The sequence below is a fragment of the Ornithodoros turicata genome, chromosome 1 (assembly GCF_037126465.1).
Source record: "Ornithodoros turicata isolate Travis chromosome 1, ASM3712646v1, whole genome shotgun sequence".
Lineage (NCBI taxonomy): Eukaryota > Metazoa > Arthropoda > Arachnida > Ixodida > Argasidae > Ornithodoros > Ornithodoros turicata.
The window spans coordinates 13,723,127-13,739,349 of NC_088201.1; positions in this window are offsets into that span (position 1 = coordinate 13,723,127).

Sequence of the window (16,223 nt, forward strand, 5' to 3'; positions counted from 1 at the left end):
GTAGAGAAATCCACGAATTAACCACTGTCCGTCGCCCACGATCATGCAGTTCCCGCCCAATGTCAGACCACGAATGACTCTCATCATTAGAGAGTTTTCGTTGTAGCGTACACAAGGAAATAGCGTGTTCACACTGCGCATCGTTCAGCGCACGCGGAGTATGCACTCGCTATTTCCTTGCATACGTAAAGCGATTGCGTACGCGGTACTAAAACCCCCAATTATCACGACTGAACAAAGCACAAGCAAGACAAGGACAACAGAACGACACGGACAAGCGCTGCTGCACCAACTATGCCAATCTCCATCGTGGCACTTATTGCCGTAGCCACATGCAGAGTGCGTTCACAGTGCTTGTCCGTGTCTTTCTGTGGTCCTTGTCTTGCTTGTGCGCTGTTCAGTCATGATACTGTACCAACTAGGCCAATCTTTCATCCCAATTATCAGTAACGGTCGCGATCATCCCTATAAGGTGCTCCGCTCATAATTGCCGCTTTCGGCTTGTTGTCTGGATAATCGTGTGTTCTGTGTTACGTACCTTCAGACTGTCGGGTCAGCTCACTTGAGGAATGCGAAATGACTATGCACAATATACGAATAAAACACAACACTGAGACTCCAATCTCGGCTTCCACACAAGCCCCACAGCTCGCGACATGCGCGTGACTGCAGAAAGGTAACCAGCCACCAAGGACTGGAGTGCATACTTTTGTTAGTACCATTCATTAGAACGCATCACTGCCACTTGCACTGCCACTACTCATACATCACGATGCATGAGTACACGGAGAGACACGTTTAATATTTCGTTCTGCAGCTTTGCTAATGGCGCAAAAAAAAAAAAAAAAAGAAGTACCACAACATTTTACTTTGGTGATGACGGGTGGGGTTCTTCATCGCAACATGCGATACTCTACCCCATTTCTTACCAAACATTACCAAATTGGTGAAAATACAATTATGAGTCTTACAATGATGATAGGAGTCTTACAGCGTCCAGAAAGCAGACCAGTGCTTGTAGGTAGGGCGTTAAGGATTTGACCATAGACCAAATTACGAAAAATGAAGTTGACGTTGCTCGAAGTTCATCTTTAAGGGGATAAGGGCATATTATACAGTGTCAAACACCTTTGCATTACTTGAATTTTTTGTTCGAAACATAGCGAAAATCGCAATGCCTGCAGAAACGTGACTTTTTCATTTTCGTATCACTGATAAAAAAGCTGGTACGTTAACAGTTATCCTGTTTACATTTCCGTTTTGTCATCTTGAGACAACGCAACAAGTTGTTCAGAATATTTTATTAACATAATTATCTAATTACACAAGTAACTGCCCAGATTACACAAGCTTGGCACAAATTTCAGAACAGCGATTTCAGCTCTGTATACGCACGCGAGAAGCGGCGTTCATCGTTAGTGACTTAGTGGCAATAAACTCAGCAAAGATGCAGTCACCAGATGCACGAATGGAGTAACTTGCTTCACGTGGATGCCGGTAACTAATATTATTTATAAGCAAATACGAAAACCTGCACTGATTTTCCGTTTCGGGAGGTACGCAGCTCGGCTCATCTGTAACGAATTAAATGCTGTTTACGAAACAAGAAACGATACGCTGAAACGGACTTATCCCTTCTTCAATGAAAGGGTGAAAGGGCGTTCGATGAAATGTCCCGGCCGGAACCGTCGCTGCCCTCTTGTTGAAACGATGGCCCACGGAAAACTATTGCTGCGGGCGGCCGGAACGTCGTCCGCAAGATGCCGCTTCCCGTCTTGTTGTGCCTCTCGACACTTCAGAGTCGGGCTTATCCCGTAGTGAGGGCGCCTAGTACAAACCTAGAAAAGCAGGAACACCGGTTCGGATTTGTGATGAGAAAAGTCGAGGGAAAAAGTAGACACACACACACACACACATCCATGAAGAAGAAGAAGAAGAAGAGTCAAAAAGGTTGGGGGTCATGGTAGTGTTCAGAAAATGAAAAAGGTCTGAGAGTATGGTAGACGGTTAGGGAAGAGTGGAGGGTGACCACTTGTGATGTTTGCTCAGACACGGTAAAGCAGCTTGGTGTCTTTTCAGAAAAGGAGTCAGCTTTGGGGCATGACAGTGGCTTTCCACTAGAGGTGAGCCGTCGGTAATTGTCATTGTCGTCATGAAGCGTTGACGATGAAGGAGTCGAAGTGCTTGCGTCTTTCCTGAATGTACGCAGGGCAGTGCAACAGCTACGTTCTACTTTGGCGAGTGCTGCAAGACTGTAAAGGCGTGTTGCATCTTGCGTAGCTTTCAGGCGGTGTGGAGCAAGCCGTCCGTGTCTGCATAATTCCTGCTTATAGGATGGCGCCTGGAAGTTGTTAGCCTGGAGAGGCATCGAGACTGAAGTGATGGACATGCCTTGGAGATGGCGAACCTGGTGTTCGGGTTAGACACTAGGTTTTTGGCTATCTATTGAGCGTTTGAGGTTTTGCTAATTGGTCAGCTGCCGGATTATCGGCAATTCCGACGTGAGAAATAATCGTGACAGTACCTCAGCCATAAAAACAATAAATACGCAAATCACAGTATAACGAGTTCACTTTCAGTACATGGTACAATAAAGAGGCTCGCAATAAATGCCCCTGCTCAGAAGGGACACCCTTCCCTCTCTGAGGATATAACTACTTGCTATGAACAGGATGAGACGAAGCTGAAATTCTTTAGGTATATGTACCTTTCTAGTCTGAGTAAGGACAGAGCTTGAATGACGAACACAAAAGGAAACCCATAATTTTGTGTGTCACGATGAATATCCCGCGAAGAAACTACAACGAACCGCTTCAGTATTCCCCTCCCCCTCCCAATTTTTAATTCGCGAACGACTTTGATTCGAGGCCCCCCGATGTTCATTTATTTTCGTTCCTCCTTCCTCTGCTTTCTTCGAGCATTGTTCAGGGAACATCCGGTTTTCGTTTGTGTGCGTGTAGAAGGGGGAATGAAATGTATCCTTTCAAATTAGAGCTCGTTCCACTGCCCAGTTTAAAACGTACCAGTACACATGCCCTGGGTTTGCGCGAATGATAAGTCTGGAGGCGCAAACTTGCATTCTGAGGCAGAGCTTGCGTCCCTCTTGTTCAATGTCGGAGATCCAACAACAGCAAACCTTTAAGATAAGCCGCATTCTGAAAACCACTATACAACCGCACCACAGGAACTTATGCGCACACATAATACGCTGAACGCCATCCACTGCACAGAATGAAAGCGCGAGGCATACGCTTTTTTCGTCAGATTCGTCGATATAACAGTGCAAGGTACGGTTCTGCAGAGAGGTAGCCGTACTGGGAAGTTGGTCGGTGTGCGCTTATCGAAACTATAGGAGCAAAATAAGCCGCCATTTTATCGACGACTCATTGAGTTTTCTTGTCTTTTTTTCGCTTGGCACTGCGAAGCACAGCAGGGCAGCACGAAAGAATGGGAGCGCCTAGCAACAACAAACCTTCAATTTCTTTAGTTTTTTTTAATCAGATCGTGGATATACGCGGTAGGCGCATTCTATTCAAAGTGTTAATCAGTCTGGTAAGCAGCCTATTGCACTGATGTTAGTGTCATATACGAACGCAGTTTTAAAAAAGTCTAGGCCTTATAGGTGATTCCCAACCATGTTCATCCCCTTGGTGACTTTGAACTGTGTGCTTCATATGCTCTGCCGTCAATGAAGCCACGACAAGTGGATACTGTGACTTCCTGCTTTCATACTTTGTATCTCGGATACATGCTGCTCAAGCCATACTGTCATTATCGGCGTACTTGTGATGATGATAATAATAATAATAATTATTATATATAAATATATACTATATATAATAAAATAATATAATATATATAAATATATATTATTAATTATAATAATAACAATTATTATTATTTATTGTTTATTCACGATATACATTGTGAAAAGGAAGTGAGCAAGAAGCTGTCAAAAGCACCTCTGTCCCTTCACCGTAAATTTGTAATAACCGCTCGCGTTCAGCTTTATTCCAGCTGTGGTCCAGCAGGATGGCTCAGTCAAGTTTAGAATGGTGGAATCCCGACCAGTGTGGCGGAGAAGGGTGTTTGTAGGGAGGCCACCAAATTCAGAGGAGTGTCCCTCTACGTCCGTCCTGCACGGCGACGGCAGAATGTTCTTGAATGCCAAATGTATCACATAATTCACTCAATCCGCGGGCTAAGCGTAAAGCGATACAGCGAAAGATCAGCCGTGAGCCAAGTGGTGCTCTATGCGCACACCTTGTCTTCAAAAGGCCCGCCATCTATAGAATGAAAATATTTCCAAAAACAAAAAGGGCTGCAATTGTTAAAATGTCAAACAATTCGAACTCCAGTTTCCTGTGCCTGAAAAGTAGTATGGAAGGTGTGTGCACGATACGAATTCATCTCTTAACTCATTTTTCAAAATCAAATTCGGATCCTCCGCCGAAATGACTACCATATTAATCGGCACGCAGAAAGAAGAAGCATATGCTACCTTCGCTCTTGGCAGTATACGGCCAAAAGTGCGAGGAACAATAACGCAGCTAAGTCTAAACAAAATAATTCTGCGTTGCGCTACTGAACCTTCTTCGTTATTGTTTCGTGTTCCAACATGAAACCGTTCATCCCCATTGATCATGTACAACAGACGTACGGTCGAGATTTATGTTTGGTTATGTGGAATGGCTGCAAATGTACATTGAAGATACACCCACCCATTCTCGCACTGTATCTTTTTTGATTTTTTTGACAACAGACACGAAAAGCGAGACTCCGACTTTCCCAAACGCTTCTTTCTTTCAATTGAGCGCAGTAGAAAGTGCAAAACTCGAGCGGAGCTGCCCTTTTAATGTCAGTTTGATAATATTTCTTGCCGGTCGATCGCCATACAATGGAACTTCGCCATAATGATTTTCAGGAGTGGAGAAATAGAGAGGAAGATAGAAATGCTTCCTCGCGAAGGTTGTTCTTTTCAGAAAGCAAACAAATCATCGCATTTCGGCCAGAAGAATGGAAACTGGCTATGAATCGGGTTTCGATCGAAGCCTGCAGACCGCGACGACGGCCACAAGACGTTGCAGGTCTTCAGAAGGGCTCTCAGAGAAGACATGTCTGGGAAGAAAGGGTGTTCGCCGACTGTCCCGTACTGAGAGAATAAAATTACGATACGCCCTTATTATGCGTACATAGGTGGCCGTCAAGGATGTAATTTCTGTGCACAACTCACATTGCGTCATTTTTTATACGGTGGCGTCATTTTGGTGTCCACCATATTCTTTTTTTTTTTCTCCTCCGAGACGGAACAGAAATTGGTGCACACTCGTTGATGCCTTCATGATGTCTCCTTCATCGTCCTCTACGACAGACAGCGCACGCAGACGCTTCACCAGGAGGCGTAGCTTCTCGATGAACTTCTCACCACTTCTGGTTCATGGCTTCTGGTTGTGCACGTGTACTTGCAGGTTCCATGTGTCTTGCCGCGTTACCGCTATGCTGTGTTTCGTATGGCTTCCAAACGAAACCAGCCCCGGAATTCAATTTTCACTCCGCGTATAACTAGTGCAAATACTGCAGTGTCGTCTCCGCTGAAGATGCACCGTTCACGGCTAGTGGGAGGACGTGAAACCATGATATACTTGAAAAAAATGAAATAATAATAATTGTACCGTGACGTTACACGTAAGGTTTGTCTGCCTACAGTGCCCTAGAAGTGTAAGACTACAGTGCCTTCTAGGGCACTGTAGTCTGCCTATGGTATGGCGACATGTTGCACGTGCCGCAGGGTAGGACTGTGGGTAATTTGGACCACATGGGGTTCTTTTGACGTGCGCCGGAAATCTCCGACACACGGTGAAAGGACCGTCCAACATTAAAGCAACTTTTTTTTTTTTTTTTTACTACGTAAACTTCTCCTTGCTTTCTGCTGGCGAGCCGAATTCGAGTAATTCACGAACAATTCAATTAGTGAGCCGGATGTCAGGAGGGTCTAGGTTCGAATCCTGGCGCCGACACTGATTGACCTTTTTGTAAGCTGCTGGAATTTCGTCGTTCATTAGGTGTTTACAGACTCTATGTCTTCGTGTCGTCCCTAGGTGGAGCTTGCCTCGGCTCTATGTCCTTCCGTATTTTGATAATGGTGGTGTGAAAAATAAAAGTATGGAGAGGGAGGAAGAAGTGAAAGTTAAACAGGCTCAACGGACATTCATGCCCACTAGCAACAGATAAATTGGTGATGAGGAATGGGGACATTCGCCACATGAGGTGCGGCCCATTACCCCAAGGTAATTAGGCTAATTAGGCTAAGCACGGAACTTTCATAGCTTTGACTTCTTTTCCTAAGTCTGCATTAGACGGCATTGTGGTCGGATACAGTATAATGAGGCAAATCCACAAGAGCCAGGATTTGTGTGAAGGAAAACAACAGAATGTCAGTAACTTGTGTTGTGAACCGCCGGATGATAGCGAGGCCGATCCCAACATCCTGGGGCAGGAACGTGGGCAGAGGCAAGGAGCCCAACGAAACAGAAAGTGTATTTACAGAAGTATACAAGAGTTCTCTCTTTAGTGGGTCACAGCGTTCGCTTAAATAGGCGACGTCCCTGGAAATCAGGTCGGAGTCGCCAGTGGTTCCAGGAAAGCTGACCTCATTGCCTCCCCTAGTCCCTCATGAATGGGCTCTTGGGCTGTGAGGAAGATGGCTTCCCGAGTTGGTGGGAGGAAGGCGAAAATGGCGAGTCGTAACACTTGGTAGTCTCAGCCAGTGTTGCCACCTCGAGCGCGTAGTATTGACTCACTCTCACTCACCCTCCTTTCACTATTACATTTTTTGCTCACTCATACACACATTCATACGACGGAAATGGCGTCGTATGAATGTGTGTATGAGTGAGCAAAAAATGTAAGAGTCAAAGGAGGGTGAGTGAGAGTGAGTGGCTGGTTTGCCGTCCCTTCAAATGACGCACCCCGAAAGTCGCTGGATAGGCGTGTTAGCTTAGCTCAATTGGTAGAGCCCTGGACCGGTAATCCAGAAGATGTGGGTTCGATCCCTACAGCTGGCTAACCTTTTCAGTGACTTTCATCTTTCATCGTTGATTTCTTAGGCAATTTGAGGCTTCGTTTGTATCTGTCCCTTCTATGTTGTTCCAGCCTCAGAACATCAGTTTCTCTCTTGTTCACAAATCGTATATCTACGAAATTTTTCCGCCACTTGCGCATAAACTGGCACCGTCTGTTGGACGCGGGAACTATAGGGCTTCCTTCGTTCGAGAGTGTTCGGTTAGAACGCTCTTGAAATATCGCAGTGGTTTCGCCTGTTTCTTGCCGTCCGTCTGACTGTTTCTTTGGGTGTTTGTCGGTCAGATCGAGAAGACTGAGAATTTTTGTCCATGATCGAGAAGGACGGCATCCCGTTTCCGTTCTTGGAGTTCGAGTGGACCGTATTTATTTTTTAGCATGCTCTCATCCCAGAAGTTCTCATCAAACGCATCCGCCGCCTGGGAACCTTGGGGAATTAGTCCCGTACAAAAAGTATATAAATGGGTACTATGTAAGGTTGCTACTACAGTCACTATATAAGCTATATAGTGACTGTAGTTGCCACCTTTCGTAATGAAAAATACCGGCTGAGGGAGAGGAAGTGGAATAGAGGGAAAGGAGGAAATGTTCGCGGGAAAGGGAAAGTGGGTGAGGTGAAGGGAGTATACAGAGAGAGAGAAAGAAAAGAACGAGGGTACTCGCTCAAGACAACAATGATAATAATAATGAATAACTAAGAAAACGTCTGGTGACTACGGAGTTGTGTCTGTGCTCCAGATTTATTCAAGCTGTAGTGGAATGTTGAAAGGAAAACCCCGTAAAAGCCCCTATGAAAGGTGTTGACCACAAATACCGGCAAAAGGCTGCCGGTATCACCTTCCTACCGGCAACCGGCAGAGCGCGCAAATAATATAAATATAATACCGGCCTGGTGGCAACCCTAGTACTATGTCGTAGACAGTATCAGGGAGCTGACAGCAGGTAGCAGCGTACATAAAATATCTGCTCAGCAATGTCCACCATGCTGATGGGAAAGGCCCGATCAAGAATGTGAAATTGTTTCACACGTCGGATCACACGTTCAACATGCACTCTTTCACTGGCAATTTCTCTTGTACTTTGAACACTGCTCTTGGCTATCTGGACTTCTCCTCTCACCCAAAATGGTGGATTGTACACTTCAATTCCTTGGGGGAGACACCGAACATTGAAGCCCTTATCTACCATTATGGCATCACCTTCTTCGAGGCGATCTAACAATGCTGTACTCTGCACCATGTCCACATCAGATACGGACAACACGGGATCAGATACAGGAAACAAAGCTGATGTAACCGCCCGGGGTGCAGACAACAACTGGTGTTGTAATGTTTATAATGCGATAAAGTTTGTCTCTGTGCATTTAGTGAGGCTGCCCTCCGAATTCTGACTTCAGTCGCATCGAGTACTAATCTTGTGTTGGGAAGCTTGCGAAGAGCTTTGGGAAATACGTTTGTGTTTCCTGGACGGTTGGAAATGCTGTCATGTCCCGCAATTCACCTGTCTTTTCACAGCCCAAACCCACCGAACCCGTTTTTGAGGATATAACATATTACATGGAAACCTAAAAAAAAAAAAAGAAAAAGAAAAAGAACGGAACTGCTTGCCCTGCACATAATAATTCGTACAGCCATAAGAGACGCAATTCACAGGCATGGCTTGCAGCAGCGGCGAAATCGCGTCTGTTTTCCAGCCAGTTCGAAACCCGACGGGAAGCACGAGGGAGAGGGGGATGTGCGCATGCGCCGTGTGTTTTTCGCAAGTGGCGGTTCCTTCGTCCAACGTGCTTCCAGCCTGAACCGAGGGATCTTTCAGGGTCGTGCAGTCTAGATATGGTGAGCTCACCATTCTAGCTCCCCATAGTCTAGATGTAACCCAGCGTTCCTGTTCGTCATTGTCGCCAGACATAATCCCCCAATAAGCTATGCAAATCGGTAAAAGGTCTACGATGTGGGCAAGCTAACGCTTGTCCCATCCAGTTGGCGATACAAGGTCTACGAAAAAATCTAGCTAAGTACAGCCAAAAGTCGCTAAAGTGGCAACACTGGAGCGGAGAGAAACGTAGGAAATAATGACAGGGATATATCGCTTAGAAACGCGATGTTTGTCGGCCCAGGACGCATACTAATCCCCCTGTCCCCCACTCCTTCCTGCTGCCTTCTCTCCATCTGTCCACATCTGCACGCCGCTCATAGCCACAGTTGCTTCGCGGCGCTAACACACACACACACACACACACACACAAAAGAACGGGATGTTTAAAACCGGGTCTAGCTAGAATCAACGGAACCATATGGGCGGAACTAATATGGGTGCACCACAACTAATTCTGCTACCTAATGGAGCACATTGTTGGTTTTCTGCAAGGTCGGCTTCGGTGTTTTTCTTCAGTTAGGTATGCACAAGTGGATCGCCGGGAAAAAGTAAGAGACGCCGGTGTGCCCCTTGATTATAAGTAGGCGGATGACACCAAGTTTTATCATACGTATAGGAGATTGAAAGATTGCGTGCCAGCATCAGAACAATTACTTGCAGCATGAAAGATGAAAGAACTGCTGTTCTGAGGCTGGAACAACATAGTGCAAACATCGTCAATTACTTGCAATCACGATAATCGTATTAGCCTATCAGGTCTTATCTTATGTACGTAAGGCCGGTTTCACACAAACGTTTTTCTCGTCCATGTTTTTCACGGGCGAGAAACGGACCCACTAAAGTCTATGGTGCTATTCACACATGCACGTTTCTTGACGGACCGTATCCGTGCCGTGAACCTCTCGGCGTGTCCTATCCAGTGTTGTACCCGTTACCGAAATATGGTATCGCGATACCGATACTCGTTACTTGAGTAAAAAGTATCAAAATACCGATAACGATACTTCTTTTTTAAAGTAACGAATACCGCTACCGTTACTAAAAAAAGTAACGCGATACTTTGCCCGATACTTTTGTTTGAAACACGAAGATGATGCAACATAGAAATACTGTATCGTTTACGTAAACAGTTTTGCAGTAAAAAGACAGCAGACTTTTATCAATAGCTCGTTCTGGAACTCGTCTTCTGCCATCCTTTCAGGCCGTGGTCTCTCCGGCAGTTGGCAGAGACCAGTATGACAATTACGTTAGTGTCAGGCCCACACACCCTGGAGTCCGATTACCAAGGAATCCTATCCGAAGTTGACAATACCACAGTATATGTGAGCGTGACTCAGTGCGACACGGCAGCTAAGCAGTGGAATCCAGAGCGTACTGTCAATGACTTGACCTCTGTTCGTTGACCTCAACTCTTTTGTTGTGGTTATTTTCTCCAGTTTCTAAGAAAAGCAGTGAACATGTGTTTGGTATAGTAATTCTATAATTCCGGTTCGGAGCACTTGGACATGTCCACAGGCTTCTTGTCGAGGGCTAGGCGAACCATTGACAATGAACAAGAGTGAGAAATGTCGTCGGTGAAGAAAGGGTGGGGCACTAAAAAGTATCGGTATCGGTAACGATACGGAGATCGCGTTACCATAAATTTGTAACGGAAATACTCTTCCGATACCAATTTTAAAGAGTATCGCGATACGCACTCCGATACCGAAAAAGTATCGATTACAGTAACGGCGTTACTTGTAACGGCGATATGTACAACACTGGCTCCTATCCCTTCCCGGTTTTCACAGACTCTGCTCGCCGTGTAGGCACACACTTTCACACAACCGAATTCCTCGTTCGTGTGCCTATTCTCCCAAGCAGCAAAATGTACTGAAAGTCGAGTGCAATAGGGGTGGACGGGTAGCTGGAACGCCTTGAATAGACTCGCGAAAGTAAAAAAAAAACATTGATAAGACACATACCGTCCACCCCTATTGCACTCCACTTTCAGTACATTGTGCTGCTTGGGCTGATATTGATAAAAATGAGACAAAATGAAGAAGGGGAAGAGAGTGTTCTTTGACGTAGGCCAGCCTCAAGGACAGCGGCCTTACAAGATAGGCGAGACACCAGCTTGTACTGTTTCTGTAGGACTGTACCCAAGCAGCACAATGTACTGAAAGTCGAGTGCAATAGGTGTGGACGGTATGTGTCTTATCACTGCTCCTTAGTTTCAAGAGTGTGTTCAAGGTCTTCCACCTACCCGTCCACCCCTATTGCACTGGACTTTCAGTACATTGTGCTGCTTGGGTAAGTTCCGTCTTTTTGGCCCGCCGTTTCGCCATTCCGTGAATTCAAGCTATATGACTCTCAGACCATCACACCGCGTGATTTTTGCCTGCCGTGGCTGTGACAAATGATTTACGACAAGAAATGTTGCAAGCATATAGGGAACGTTTTTAATTGCAGTCTTTTGTCAACACAGAGGCATAAATATAACTCGTACATATAAAAATATAAAAATGTCAAAAATATTCTAATATCCACGATATGACCGCCAATGGAGCAACAACAATATGTACTTGAAACGGAGAACTAACAAAATTCGAACGCCCTGTACGTGTGGTGAAATGAGGCTGGATGAAAGCGTGTAGACAAATTTACTTAAGCGTGATGAGCATTGATTTGTGGTTGTTGAAATGGTTGGCAAGGTGAGTGGTGTTCTGAACGAGGAACGTTCTGGAACGTTCTGAAATACCAAGTTCAAGTGCATGAGCCATGTCTAGTTGTGGGTTGGCGGATGTCGGTGCACAGCGTAAGGCCCAGTTGTTCGGACATATCACTTAGGGAAGTGGTGTTTTTGGCCAGCGTTCACGTGGAAGTCTCCGACGACGAGAAGCTCGTGCGTGCGGTAAGGCGCGAATACATACACGATAAAGTCGCGGATGCGTTCCGGCGCGGCGCGAGGCGAGAAGTAGCACACAGCCACCACGAGCCCTGTGGGAAGCTGCACGGCACAAATTTCTCCGACGTCGTCTCCAGGAAGAGTGACTTCAAGTGGCGTAGCCAGTACTCCGGCACGCAAGTAAATGGCTACTCCGGTCGCTCGGTTGACCTTGCCACTGCAACGTGCCCCGCAGCAGCACTTGAAGCCGTCGACTTGTGTCGGCCTCTCTGTCTTCATCCACGTCTCGGAAAGACACAGAAGTGATGTCTTACGGATGACATAGCCGTGTGCAACGTCTTCTGCGTGGAGCTGTACGGAGCGTACATTTAGGGCTGCGAGTGTCAACGAGTGGAGCTTGTCTAGTTTTTCCACGCACCGCGTAGTGATGGTGCGTACGAGGTGCTTTTGCAGTCAATGAAATTCATCCGCCAAAGTTCTGTCGATATTTGCCTTTCCGTGATTGAAGTTGAAGTCATTGAAGTCAGGTAGAATTGATGGATATCGGTTGCACGGCTGAGCGTGGTTTTAAACCACTTTCCATCGATAGCGGTTGTAAACTGGCGGGATTCTCCTCCTTACTCCCAGTGCTGAGAGCACATTCGATAAGTGTTTTGTGCGGAGATGCGAATGCCGACGACGCCGACGCGATCTCGAGAAAGTCTCTAGTATACAGCTGACGCTGTAAAACGTTAATTAAACACTAGGCTTTCAACCCTAAATATCCAACAACAACAACAAATAAGTGATGACGATGTAGTGGGATGTTTCGCCGCTGAGGCGGCACCCTATCCCATTGCTTGAGGGGGAGAAGATGGTGAATGTTGATGAATGTTCAAAGTTCACGCTGGAGCCCTGTTGCGGCTAAAGTGGTGATAACAAACAGACCAGTAACGTTGCTTCTGCATTCTACCTTCAACACAATGTCAATGTTGGACAAAATTTAGAATGGAAACGCCATATAATTTCAATGTGCTTGTGGACCTACTCAATGTCTCAAACCAAAAAAAACGGCAAGGAACGCAGACGTTATCCTGATGGTGAGTTAATACTCACTTTGATGTTGTATAAGTATATAATCGGATTAAATGTATAGAAACGTCGCCCGTCATTTTGACTCAGGGACGAGCAGGACTCTCGAATTTGCGGAAGGACAAGAAATTTAAGTGTCTGATTTCTGCTTGCCCATATGCCTTGCACGTGGAAAGGTTTTTCCATGTGAGCTTTGGAACAGCTCGACAACAAACTTTGTCAAATACAAACCCGCGCAGGCACATTATCCTGTGTCATGTTCAGACATCTCCTAATGATATCCTGCGAGGTATTCTTGAATATTCACAATTACACACTTTAAGCTTTTATTTGGACACCTGGTCTTCAGGATACCTGCGGTTTTGGGCCAGCAGTAGTGGAGCATTATATAACATAGTAGAAGCGCTAGCAATAGATAACGCAGAGTAAACAATGATTCAGGCACTCGATGAACGTTATATCAACGTAGCAATAACAAATGTCAACGCAGAAATAGCGTTATAAAATTATAGTTGATTCTGCGTGTTTTCCAGCTGACATTTTCTACGTAGTATCTACGTTGCCTGCTATCGTAGATTCTACGAAGCTATTGTAGAATTTGCAATGTTATTTCAACGTTGATTCTACATTTGGTGGTTGATTGGATTGAGCGCAGCTATCTTAGCCGAAGCGAAGTATAAGTTACAGTTTTAAAATGTTCTCCTCGCAGAAGACGAGAGCCCGTTCAAAAACCTACAGATACGCCATACTGATCCAGCTCGTGAATACATAGATGCATCAGTGAGGCAAGCGAAAGAGATGTTTCCCGGTCAACCTTCTGCCTCCAAGACTGCAGGCAGTCAGTTTATTGATTGGTCTTCTGTAGGCTCGCTAGCCCGCGCTGACAGCTGAATAATCATCACTGACTGGCAGAACACATTCCGCACCCGTCAACCAACTTCGTTTTTCCTCGTTGTACATCACTATATAAGTCCCGGGCTTGCTTTTTGCCTTTCTAATGCAGCCTTATGGGTCTTAATTAACCTGGAATGAGGGCCAGAGATGCGCTAGTTTATGTCCTCCGGATTCGCACGTACTTGATGAGGGGGGGGGGATAGATTTAATGCCAGTGTTGGGGTAACTCGTTACTGTAACTATGCTACTTTTTTCGGTACTTTTTGAGCTCCTGTAACTTCTCGAGGAACTCGTTCATTTTTTCGGTAACTTTGTCAAAGTAACTCAGGGTAAGTTCCAAGTTCCTTTTGTTCGATGCTGGTATATAAATATCGCAAGCTGTGTCCCCCCTCTCTAATGAGAAGACAGTCACGTGCGCGCCTTCGTATAGGCAAGGCGCTTGTGACTCCGCTTTCCTGTGACTGTGAGGTAAACAATACAAATTTAATGCCGCTTAGTAAGCGACGAGCTTTTGAATGGCTGAAGTTCCTTCATTTAATTGTCAACAAACACATCAATTTAAATTCCTCGTTATACCTTAATTTCTCGGGGACTTCTCCCTGCGAAGTGCGCACTTTCTGAATTGTGCCCTTCAGCCCGTGCATAGATGTGTTTAAATATATATACAGGTTGTTTCACAAAACGTGTCATTTGGACGTCATAAAGAAACGGGGTGACGGAAAAATACGGGGTAAACGGCATTTGTGTGGCAACTAAATTTGCCACCTTGCAAAAATATTTTCATTTGATTTCAATTAAAAGAAATTAAATTTCTTTAATTGAACTCAAAAATTTCCCAAGTCAACCAGAGGTTTTTTTTTTTTTTTACAGAATTAGAGAGCCCGTAGCGAACTTAGTCGGATCCACGAAGAAATCCGCTCGATATTGCAAATGGAACTGCCCAAAAAAAAGTCCCAAAATTGAGGTTTCAAAGTTTCGGGTATTCAACGGCGCACCAAATCAGTCGCAAAGATGCGCGGAGAAGAGGATATAAAGAGAAATTCGCTTGTTTCGTCCCGATTTTGAGAGGTAGAAACCAAAGGGCGACGGTACACTCTTAAAAATGAACTTCACAGCATAGCACGCTCCTAGCCAACCATCATCTCAAATGATATCGTTATCTGCCCTGATTTGTTGAAAACGGGAGGCGTACGCCTTTTTTGTGGCACTTATGCCGTTCATAATTGTCACAAAAAATACGTACGCCTCCCGTTTTCAACAAATCAGCGCAGATAACCATACCTTCCGAGATGCTGGTTGGCTATGAGCGTGCTTTGCGGTGAAGTTCATCTTTCTTTCTCTTTTTGGCTATAGTCGTGACGATGCCCACTTGAGTGCGGCCAAAGACGGCAAGCTACTTCGACCCCCCCCCCCCCCCCGCTCATTTTTAAGAGTGTAGGCCATATAACACCTAAACAATCGCCTACTACTGAAGGCTTCTTCAAGCGCAAAATTTCCTAAGTGCCAAGAGAAACAGTTTAACGATGACCACTGTACGGTTCCGATGTTCTTTCAATGGCCATTTGAGCTCACGACGCGTGTGCACGAAGTCACCGTCTGGGCCTCTTCAGCCCTCGTCGATTCTAATGGTGAACGACAGCTCAAGCAACTTCCTTTGCAGGCCCTAACAAATGCACATTTGGAAACTGCCTGACCCACTTTCCGGCTGAAGTACTGCTTGCTCACCTTTACCGAGCTTATCACGTTTTTCTGTGTGGACTTGGGTAGCTTTTGGCGAGTTTCTTTTACTCCGGTCGGCAATGCAATCGGCCACACGCAATCGCAACTGGCGCATGCAGCAGACGCTCTGCAGTTGGATTCGCCTGTAAAGTCGCCCGCCTGCTGCGTACCATCACGCGATTAAAAATTCAATTTGTGCCGGCCACGCGGGGCTCTGCTTTCTTTCAGAGCTGCCATGCATCTACGCGTAAAGTGCTTCCCATGATAAATCGTACAAATAGCTTACTCCCAAGTAGGATCTCCCGCGGAACAGTACCCGTATTTCTCCTGCGCGCTCCTCACTTCTTTTTCCCCTTTCGAAGGCAGGGAACTTGGAATAAATTTCATATTTCATCCCTTACGCGCCTGCGCTCTGCAGCACGGGAGACATCTTTAGCAGGGAGGTGTATAAGATCCACGATCGAGTTTATATCACGGTGCAGTGATTCATACTCCAATGTAAGGGGTACTCACTTGGACAGCCAATATTTCCAACACTCAATTCTTCATCTGGGCTTTGAGGAGAACGGTCTTTGTGTGAAATATCGCCGGCTTCTTCCCCCAGGCTTTCGCACTTGGGAAAAATCCATATCAGCCACATTCAATGTTCTCACCTGCGATGTCATATGCACATTACTCGGATAAGGTGTGTCTGTTT